Source organism: Trichosurus vulpecula, chromosome 2 (assembly GCF_011100635.1).
Source record: "Trichosurus vulpecula isolate mTriVul1 chromosome 2, mTriVul1.pri, whole genome shotgun sequence".
Taxonomy (NCBI): domain Eukaryota; kingdom Metazoa; phylum Chordata; class Mammalia; order Diprotodontia; family Phalangeridae; genus Trichosurus; species Trichosurus vulpecula.
Genome location: NC_050574.1, coordinates 305,124,825 through 305,135,908, shown reverse-complemented (window position 1 = coordinate 305,135,908; position 11,084 = coordinate 305,124,825). Strand labels below are relative to the sequence as shown.

The following is an 11,084-nucleotide window of genomic DNA, read 5'->3' as shown; positions in this document are numbered from 1 at the left end:
CCCCAGGACTGAAGCTAAGCACTCAGTGGAGTGACCCTTAAGTGGAGAGGGGAGGGTATAGTGGCTCAGCCCCTCTCTGGTCTAACGGTAGTTATTTTTATCAAGCTGAAAAAAAACGACTGAAATTTCTATAGCCTCTGACCCAGAAATCCCACTGGTACACATAGTCACCCAAAAGGTCAAAGATAATAGCAATAATATTAACAACAAGAACAGCCAAAGTGGAGCTAGGGCCAGTGGATAAGTTAAAGCTCTGGGGTGCACATACCACCTGGGATTTCTTTCTGGTCCTGCCATGGACAGGCTATGCGGGAGCAGTTTGAACCCAAAGACCAGAATGATTTTGAAGACAATTGAGTTGTTGGTGGTGGTCACAGGAATTAATACCTTGTCCCTGGATGATCCTGAGGTTGGAGATAAGCACTGGATTGTCAAGCAGCTGGTATAACTTCAGATACCAGGCTGATGCCTGCCATTCACACTGGATCAATCACTGAAATGGGTTTCCCAATGAACAAATAATTGTCATAATGTATGACAACATTGCAAACAATGAAGAAAACCCTACAAAAAATATTATCATCAATAGACCCAATGGCACTGATGTGTACAAAGAGTTCCCAAAAGACTATATACAGGCAGATGTCATTCCAGAAAACTTCCTTGCTATGTTATGCAAGGTGATGCAGAAGTTGGGAAGAATAAAGGATCAGGGAAAGCTTTGAACAGTGGTCCAAAGGACCATATATTTGCTTCACTGATCCTGGAGCTCCTGGACCCTTGGCTTTCCCTGGTGATGTTTTTCATGTAAAAGATTTGAAGGAGGATTCTGGGAAGATGGTGGAGTAGCTCAGAAGACTCCAAGCTCTCAAGATTTTCCACCCACAAAAGAGAAAAAATAGCACATCAGGGTGAACAAAGTGTGTGTAAAAATAAATAAGAATAGGGGCAGAATAGGGGTCCTCCTGAAACACTCTGAGAAGATGAGAAGAAAAATCCCAGGACCAGGTTTTGTCCTTGTGAAGAGTAAATACCTCCAGGATAAGGTCCAAGTTACCAACAAGCCCTCAAGCTGCTTAAACAACAAGCAGTAAGGCCTGGGGTTAGCTGATTTGGGAGACTGCCTTGGCCACAGCCACAGGAATTTTTAACCCTGGGATAGTGAGGGGAATTGAGTGTCTGGGCCCAGAAAGATCGAGGGAATCTCTGCTGACAAGCAATGCCAGATCCAGCTGTGCTGCCAAGAGCAACCGGGGAGAGAATGGTGAATGCGGTAGTGGGGATGAATGGCCCTGGATGTGGGTGCTTACAGGAGGCTGGAGGCTTGGATTTGGTTCCAGTCTAGAATTGAAAATCTGGAACAAGAGGCACCATTCCCCATACCACAGGGCTAGAGGTGATTATAAAAATTAAACTATCACTATAAAAAAATGCACAGGCAAAGGAGAAAGAATCCAACTGTAGAAAGCCATTATGGAAATACAGAAGATGGGAGTGCATCATCAGAGGAGGATATTGAAGCAAAAAACTCTCTTCTACCCCAAAGAATAACATCAAATGCTCACCTGCCCAAAAGCAATACACAGAAGAACTTTAAAAAGACTTTGAAAATCAGAAATCAAATCAGATTGAGGAAAAACTAAAAAAAAAAAAGAACAAGAAAAACAAGACTATGAAAAGAGAGTCAAACAATTAGGAAAGGAGATCCAGAATCTTTAGGAAGAAAATGACACTTTGAAAATTAGAATTGGGAAAGGTGGGGGCGGAGCCAAGATGGCCACATGAAGGCAGCATCTTACCAGAGCTCTCTCACAAGGTCTGTCAGATTCCCATAAAAAAGTGAATTTGAACACATTTGAGAGAGTCAGAAACCGCGAGCAGTCTGCGTGGGGCCAATTTCCGAGCCGGGAGAGTCTGAAAGGCTGAAGACACGAACCTGTAGGCTCGGAGAGTGCTCGGCTGCAGAGCTGCTCCAGACCAAAGCATAAGCGGCCGGCCGGGAAATCCATGTGGGAGACGGGCTGGGAGAAAGCTGGGCGCCCAAAACAAGTAGAGATCCCCAGGACTCCCAAAACAGGATGGCAGTCTGTGGAAGCGATGAGAGGCAGTGCAATGCCACCGCCACTGGCCGGGAAACCCCAACTCCTGACGCTTACAGCCCAGGAACTCGGCTTCTTGAACTTCCAGAAGACTCAATGGCCAGGTAAACAGTTCTAATCCCTCCCCCCCTCACCCAGAGAATTCCTCGGGGGGGAAAAAAGGGAACTGAAACAGAGGAGAAAGTAGTGGGGCCTCACAGGACAAATAGTAGAAGCTCATTAGTCCCAGAGGGGCAGAGTCGGCAGGGGTCAACACCAGGAGCCCAGGCTTAATCTTGCTCCCTCAGGGGAAGTGCCAGTCATCAGCTCAAACAAAAAACAGCTGAGACCATTGCTGAAAAGCAAGTGCTGGAGAGCACCCATAGGGAGTGAGACGCCAGGGAGCCAGACCCCTCCCCCACACCTCAGGAAACTGAAGGTTATAATTCTAGACTCACAACCCCCAGAATAAAAAAGCTGGGACAGAGAGCCCTGAGGCCCAAAGATAGATATTCGTTGTAACACCAGGAAAAGGCAATCCAACAAACATGAAGAAGAATACAAAAAAACCGAGGACAATAGATTCTTTTTATGGAGACAGGCAGGATCAAAATATCAATATGAAAGAGGGCAGCAATGACACTATAGATGTGTCTGATACCTCAAAAGGTAATATGAACTGGTCTCCAGCCCAAAAAGCACGGCTGGAAGAGCTAAAGGAGGATTTTAAAAACCAAATTAGGGAGCTAAAAGAAGATGAAATCAAGTCCCTAAAGAATAAGATTGGTGAAATGGCTACGAAGATACAGAATCTAAAGAGAGAAAATGACAGCCTGAGAGGTAAAATCAACCAAATGGAAAAGGAGACTCATAGGCAAAATGAAAACACTAACTCATTAAAAATTAGAGTTGAGCAAGTGGAAGCTAATGAATCTATGAGGCACCAGGAAGTAGTAAAGCAAAACGTTAAGAATGAAAAAATAGAAAAAAATGTGAAATACCTGATTGGGAAAACAACCGACCTGGAAAATAGATCCAGGAGAGACAATTTAAGAGTTATTGGTCTACCGGAAATCCACGATGAAAAAAGGAGCCTTGACAGTATCTTCGAAGAAATTATCAGACAACTGCCCAGAGGTCCTAGAACCAGAGGGCAAAATAGTCATTGAAAGAATTCACCGATCACCCCCTGAAAGAGATCCCAAACTGAAAACACCAAGAAATATTATAGCCAAATTTCAGAACTATAAACTCAAGGAGAAAATACTGCAAGCAGCCAAAAAGAAGCAATTCAAATATCGTGGAACTACAGTCAGGATCACGCAGGATCTCTCAGCTTCCACATTAAAAGACAGGAGAAATTGGAACATGATATTCCAAAGGGCAAAGGAGCTGGGACTACAACCAAGGATCAACTACCCAGCAAAACTAAGCATACTTTTTCAGGCAAGGCAATGGACATTCAATGAAATAAGGGAATTCCAGACCTTCCTGATGAAAAGGCCAGAACTCAATGGAAAATTTGATCTCCAAATATAAAACTCAAGTGAGACATAAAAAGGTAACCTGGGGGAAAAACCACACAAACCCTATTAACCAATAAGGGCAGGTTGTTTACATCTTTATGTGGGATTATATCATCTTACGTATGTATATATATATATATATATATATATATATATATATATATACATATATAAGTCAGTCTTGAGAATGGTACAGCTATTATGACAATTGAAAGGCATATACATAGGTTGTGAATGCCTGTATAAATTAACTGATGTAAAGACATAAAATATAAGTAAGAGATATAAAGGGATGGCTATGAGAGGAGCGGTAAGGAGGTAGTAGAAAAGGGTAAATTACACCAAATGAAGTGGCACAAAAACATATTATAGTAGAGGGAAAGAAGGGAGGGAGAAGAGCAGTATTTGTGCTTTACTGTCATCTGATCTAGTTCAAGAAGGGAATAACATACCCTGACAAGTTTAGAAATCTAACTTGTCCTACGGGAAGTAGGAGGGGAAGGGGGGAAAAAGGGAGGGGGGTGGTCAGAAGGGAGAGGAGAAGTAGCAAGTGGGAAACGGTAAGATAAGGGAGGGGAATAAAGAGGGAGGGTAAACTGAGGAAGGCGGCGGTCAAAAGCAAAACTTTGTTGAGGAGGAGAAGGGGAAAGGGAGAAATAAAAGCATTAACAGGGGGAAATAGGATGGAGAAAAAGACACAGATAGAAATCATAACTCTGAACGTGCCGGGGATGAACATTCCCACAAAACAGAAGCAGATAGCAGAATGGATTAAAAACCATAATCCTACAATATGTTGTTTACAAGAAACGCATTTGAAACAGGGGGATACACATAGGGTAAAGGTAAAAGGCTGAAGTAAAATATATTGTGCCTCAGCTAAAGTAAAAAAAGCAGGTATAGCAATCCTAATCTCAGACAAAGTAAAAGTAAAGATAGATTTAATTAAAAGAGATAAGGAAGGACACTACATCCTGCTAAAAAGCACCATAAACAATGAAGCAATATCATTGCTTAACATATATGCACCAAGTGGTAAGGCATACAAATTCTTAGAGGAGAGGTTAAGGGAGTTACAGGAAGAAATAGACAGCAAAACTATAATATTGGGAGACCTCAACCTCCCCCTTTCTGAACTTGATAAATCTAACCTCAAAATAAATAAGAAAAAAGTTAAGGAGGTAAACAGAATTTTAGAAAAGGCACATATGATAGACCTCTGGAGAAAACTGAATGGGGATAAAAAGGAATATACTTTCTTCTCAAAAGTACATGACACATACTCAAAAATTGACCATGTACTAGGGCATAAAAACCTCACAATCCAGTGCAAAAAAGCAGAAGTAGTCAATGCATCCTTTTCAGATCATGATGCAATAAGAATCATTTTTAATAATGAACCATGGAAGAATAAGCTAAAAACTAATTGGAAACTAAATAATTTAATTCTAAAGAATGAGTGGGCCAAAGAACAAATCAGAGAAACAATTAATAACTTCATTCAAGAGAATGACAATAATGAAACAACATACCAAAACTTATGGGATGCAGCAAAAGTAGTTCTTAGGGGAAGTTTTATATCCCTAAATGCCTACATGAATAAAATAGGGGAAAAGGAGATCAATGATCTGGGCATACAGCTGAAAAGGCTAGAAAAAGAGCAAATTGAAAACCCCCAATTAAATACCAAATTAGAAATACTGAAAATCAAAGGAGAGATGAATAAAATTGAAACCAAGAAAACTATTGAATTAATAAATAAAACAAAGAGCTGCTTTTATGAAAAAACCAATAAAATTGATAAACCTTTGGCCAATTTGATTAAAAAAAAAGAAAGAAGAAAATCAAATTACCAGTATCAAAAATGAAAAGGGTGAGGTCAACTCTAATGAAGAGGAAATCAAAACAACAATTAGGAATTATTTTGCCCAACTGTATGCCCATAAATTTGACAACCTTAGAGATATGGATGAATATCTACAAAAACATAAACTGCCCAGGTTAACAGAAAAGGAAGTAAAATTTCTTAATAACCCCGTCTCAGAAAAAGAAATTGAGCATGCCATCAATGAACTCCCTAGGAAAAAAATCTGCAGGGCCAGATGGTTTTACAGGTGAATTCTATCAAACATTTAAAGAACAACTAATTCCTATACTTTGTAGACTATTTGGGAAAATAGGTGAAGAAGGAGTCCTACCAAATTCTTTTTATGACACAAATATGGTACTAATACCCAAACCAGGTAGAGTCAAATCTGAGAAAGAAAATTATAGACCAATTTCTCTAATGAATATTGATGCAAAAATTTTAAATAAAATATTAGCCAAGAGATTGCAGCAAATCATCACGAGAAAAATACACTATGACCAGGTAGGATTTATTCCAGGAATGCAAGGCTGGTTCAATATTAGGAAAACTATTAGCGTAATTGACCATATCAACAACAAAACTATCAGAAACCATGCGATCATCTCAATAGACGCAGAAAAAGCCTTTGACAAAGTACAACACCCATTCCTATTAAAAACACTAGAAAGCATAGGAATAAGTGGAACCTTCCTTAAAATTATAAATAGCATCTACCTAAAACCATCAACAAGCATTATCTGTAATGGGGATAAGCTAGATGTATTCCCAATAAGATCAGGGGTGAAACAAGGATGTCCATTATCACCCCTATTATTCAATTTAGTACTAGAAACTTTAGCTGTAGCAATAAGAGGAGAAAAAAAATTGAAGGAATTAGAATAGGAAAAGAAGAAACTAAATTATCACTTTTTGCAGATGATATGATGATTTATTTAGAGAACCCTAGAGAATCAAGTAAAAAACTACTTGAAATAATAAACAACTTTAGCAAAGTTGCAGGATATAAAATAAACCCACATAAATCCTCAGCATTCCTATACATTACTGACAAAGCCCAACAGCAAGAGATAGAAAGAGAAATTCCATTCAAAGTTACTATAGACACTATAAAATATCTGGGAGTCTATTTGCCAAGACAAACCCAGGGCCTATATGAACATAACTATGACACACTTTTCACGCGAATAAAATCAGATCTAAATAAATGGAAAAATATCAGTTTCTCATGGTTAGGCCGAGCTAAATATAATAAAAATGACAATTTTACCTAAATTAATCTATCTATTCAGTGCCATACCAATCGAACTACCAAAAAATTATTTTACTGAGCTGGACAAAATAATAACAAAATTCATCTGGAAAAACAAGAGGTCTAGAATATCTAGGGTATTAATGAAAAGAAATGCTAGAGAAGGTGGCCTTGCCATACCAGATATTAAACTGTACTACACAGCAGCAGTCATCAAAACTGCCTGGTACTGGTTAAGAAACAGGGGTGTGGATCAGTGGAATAGGATAGGTACACAAGTAGGAGAAATCAACAAGTTTAGCAATCTACTCTTTGATAAACCCAAAGAGGCCAGCTTCTGGGCTAATAATTCACTATTTCACAAAAACTGTTGGGAAAATTGGAAAAGGGTAGGGCAGAAACTGGGCATTGACCAATATCTCACACCATACACCAAAATAAAGTCAAAATGGGTTCATGATTTAGGAGTAAAATCTGATACTATAAGTAATTTGGGAAAGAAAGGAATAGTTTACGTATCAGCTTTATGAAAAAGTAAAGATTTCATGACCCAACAAGAGATAGAGAGCATTACAAAATGCAAAATAGATAATTTTGATTATGTTAAATTGAAAGGTTTTTGTACAAAAAAAGCCAACGCAACAAGAATTAGGAGGGAAGCAGAAAACTGGGAGAAAATCTTTGCAACTAGTTTCTCTGATAAAGGCCTCATTTCTAAAATATACAGGGAACTGAGCCAAATATATAGGAATACAAGCCATTCCCCAATTGAGAAATGGTCAAAGGATATGAACAGGCAGTTTTCAGAGGAAGAAATTAAAGCTATCTATAGGCATATGAAAAAATGCTCTGGATCACTACTGATTAGAGAGATGCAAATCAAAACAACTCTCAGATACCACATATCTCCTGTCAGATTGGCTAAAATAACAAAACAGGAGGATGACAAATGCTGGAGAGGATATGGGAAAATTGGAACATTGTTACATTGCTGGTGGAGTTGTGAGCTGATCCAGCCATTTTGGAGAGCAATTTGGAACTATGTCCAAAGGGCTATAAAAATGTTCATACCCTTTGACCCAGCAATACCACTTCTAGGGTTGTATCCCAAAGAAATCACACAAGCGGGAAAAGGACCCATATGTACAAGGATATTTATAGCGGCTCTTTTTGTGGTAGCCAAGAAATGGAAATCAAAGGGATGCCCATCAATTGGGGAATGGCTGAACAAGCTGTGGTATATGAAGGTAATGGAATACTATTGTGCCATAAGAAATGGGGATGATACGGACTTTGTAACAATCTGGAAAAACCTACACAATATAATGCTGAGTGAGAGGAGCAGAGCCAGGAGAACATTGTACACAACCACAGATATATGGATTCTGTGAGGACCAACCCTGACATACTTCACTCTTCTCAGCAACCTAAGGTGCAAGAACAACTCCAGGGGACTCACGATGGAGAATGCTATCTTCATCCAGAGAAAGAACTGTGAAGTTTGAATACAGATTGAGGCGCACTTCATGCTCGCCTTTTTTCTTCTTTTTTGTTTTTGTTTTTGGTTTTTTTTTTTTTTTTGGTTCTGTCTCTTCTTTCTCATGATTCACTCCATTGGTCATAATTCTTCTCCACAACTTGACTAGTGTATAAATTAATTCAATGCGAAGTTATACATGGTAGTTATACGAGATTCCATGCCGTCTTGGGGAGGGAGGGGGAGGGAGGGGGAGGGAGGGGAGAAAATCTGGATCTCAAAATTATGTAGAACCGTGTGTGGTAAACTAAAAATTAAAAAAAAAAGAATTGGGAAAGGTGAAGCCAGTGAAGTTATAAGAGATCAAGAAATAATTAAACAAAGCATAAAAATGAAAATATAGAAGAGAAAGTGAAACATCTAATAAGAAAAACAACAGATCTGGAGAACAGATCAAGAAGAGAAAACATAAGAGTAATAAGACTACCTGAAAGCTATGATCAAAAAAAAATATTGATACAATAATACAAGAATAATTGAAGAAGATTGTCCTGAAGCATTAGAGCAAGGTGAGGGAGGGAGAGTAGAAATAGAAAAAATCCATCAATAACCACTTGAAAGACATCCTATGAGGAAAACTCATAGGAATATTACAGTCAAATTCCAAAACCCCCAGCTCAAGGATAAAATATTAAGAGTGAAAAGAAAAAAAAACAATTTAAATATGATGGTGCCACAGTTAGAATCACACAAGACCTAGCAGTAGAGACACTAAAAGACCACAGGTCTTGAAGGGTGGAGAAGATAAAGGAGGAATCTAGAGGGGAGGGCGAGGGAATAGGTTATAGAGGATATAGAAGGGTGTTTAGATTTATGTGAATGGGAGAATAGGAGCGAGATCCTTCAGGGGTGGTAAGCTAAAGAATAGGAGGGCAAGGTAACAGGAATAAGCAAAGTAGAGAAGTCAGGAGGGACAGGAAACAAGAGATGTGCACAGATATAAAAACAAAGATCAGGAATAGAATTTGTTAGGGAAAGTACATAGCTACATATGTACATATATGTATGTATACATAAATGTGTATATATGCATATGTATATATACATATACAGATACTTAATTGTAGCTTTGGGGGTGGGGGGCAAAAAGAACAAAGTTAAAAGTACACAAAAGAGAACAAAAGAAAACTTACAAGGAAACAAAGAAAAGATGGACAGTTCTCAACCCAATATGTACTATTTATCATACAGGCTTTCTTGAAATGAAATTTTATTGCTACATGTTTTGAATCCTCTCTTATGTTCTGCTATGCATGTGACATGCTTTTTTTTTCTTTTCTTACTTTGTATTTAAGTTTCAATATTGAAGCTTATGTTTTTTTTTCTTTTCTCTATTCTGTATTTGCATTCTGGTGTTTGAGTCTAAAATAAAAATAAATCATTGGAAAAACATATTCACCTCTCTGATGAAATGTTTCATCCAGTTTTTAATAGGCATCTATTGGAAGTACTAAAATTAATTTTGACTGAGGAAATCTGACCTGTCACCTGATTATTGAGAAGTAAACCATATTACCACAGAGGTCCAAGAATGTGTCTATAGTCCATGTGAGAACACTCCTGTTGTGAGATCATGGTGATCATATTCTCTTAAGAAGATCATTTAAAGATTTGAAAGTGTCCATAGAATTTAATATTCTGATTACATAACCAGCAGGGTAGCAAAATAATTTTTGTCTCTTTTTTCCCCAAACTTCTCCAACCCCAAAATCTTAGAAACAGAGAATTGCATTAAAAAAAAAGATTTGAGTAAGACTATCTGCTATATGCACCAAATAAAAAATAGTAAAAGATGGTGTTCTATATTGAAGCATGCGAATCTGACTCAATGATGGACCACCTGCCTGATGATACCAATGTTTATGCAACTACTGCTGACAATCCCAGAGAATCTTCCTATTCCTGTTACTATGATAAAGAGAGAAGTACTTACCTTGGAGATTGGTATGGTGTTAACTGGATAGAAGATTCAGCTGTGGAAGATTTGACTAAAGACACTGCATAAGCAATTTCAATTAGAGAAACAGCATTCCAATACCAGCCCTGTCATGCAGTATGGGAACAAGACAATCTCCTACATCAAAGTGATGCATTTTCAGGGAATGAAATGCAAAGTCAGTTCTCCCATCTCTCTGCCACCTATGAAACACTATGACCTCACTCCAAGTCCTGACAAACCTACTAAAATCGTAAAAAAGGAAATTAATGGCCCTTGATGGTACAAATGAAGCTAAGAAAATTGTTTATGAGTTGCAGGCACATCTACAGGCTAAAACCACGATTTAGAAGACTGTGCAGAAAATCGTATCAGTAGTGACTTCATCCAGTGTTCAGACTAAGAAAATGCTCTCTGAGAGATGGACACTCATAGCCCATGCTTGCTACAAGGCAGCTGTGACTCATCTCAGGACTCATTGTTTTAAATAGCACTCCTCCTTATATGAGTATGCTCTATGACAGTGATCTGTGTAGATCAATCTCTGTGAAAGAGTTTATCCACTTGATAGAACAAAGCTGGCCATGGACAAAGTGTGCTTGGGCTACTACTAAAGTCTGCCTTCTCAGTAATTTTAAGAACAAATATCAAATTTATACTGATGGAAAACTGCAACTACTGCTTTGTAGCAGGGAAAGGGACCAACATGTTTGTACTCATGTGAGTGTTGCTAAATCATTCAGAAGGTCTTAGTGGGGGGGGGGGGTCCTCCAAGAAGCTTCCCAAAGCTTCTATTGCTCACCTTTGCCCTCTTTTCCCTCACTCTTTCAGATATGTGAGTTATCGCTAAAAATGGTATCTATTTGGATGGCCAAAGCATTTTATTAA

General features: G+C 38.4%; 1 pseudogene; it reads left to right on the top strand.

Annotated features, from left to right (window-relative positions):
- The first annotated feature begins 337 nt into the window (after positions 1-337).
- On the top strand, positions 338-10,810 carry LOC118840398 (annotated as a pseudogene).
- The last annotated feature ends 274 nt before the right edge of the window (positions 10,811-11,084 follow it).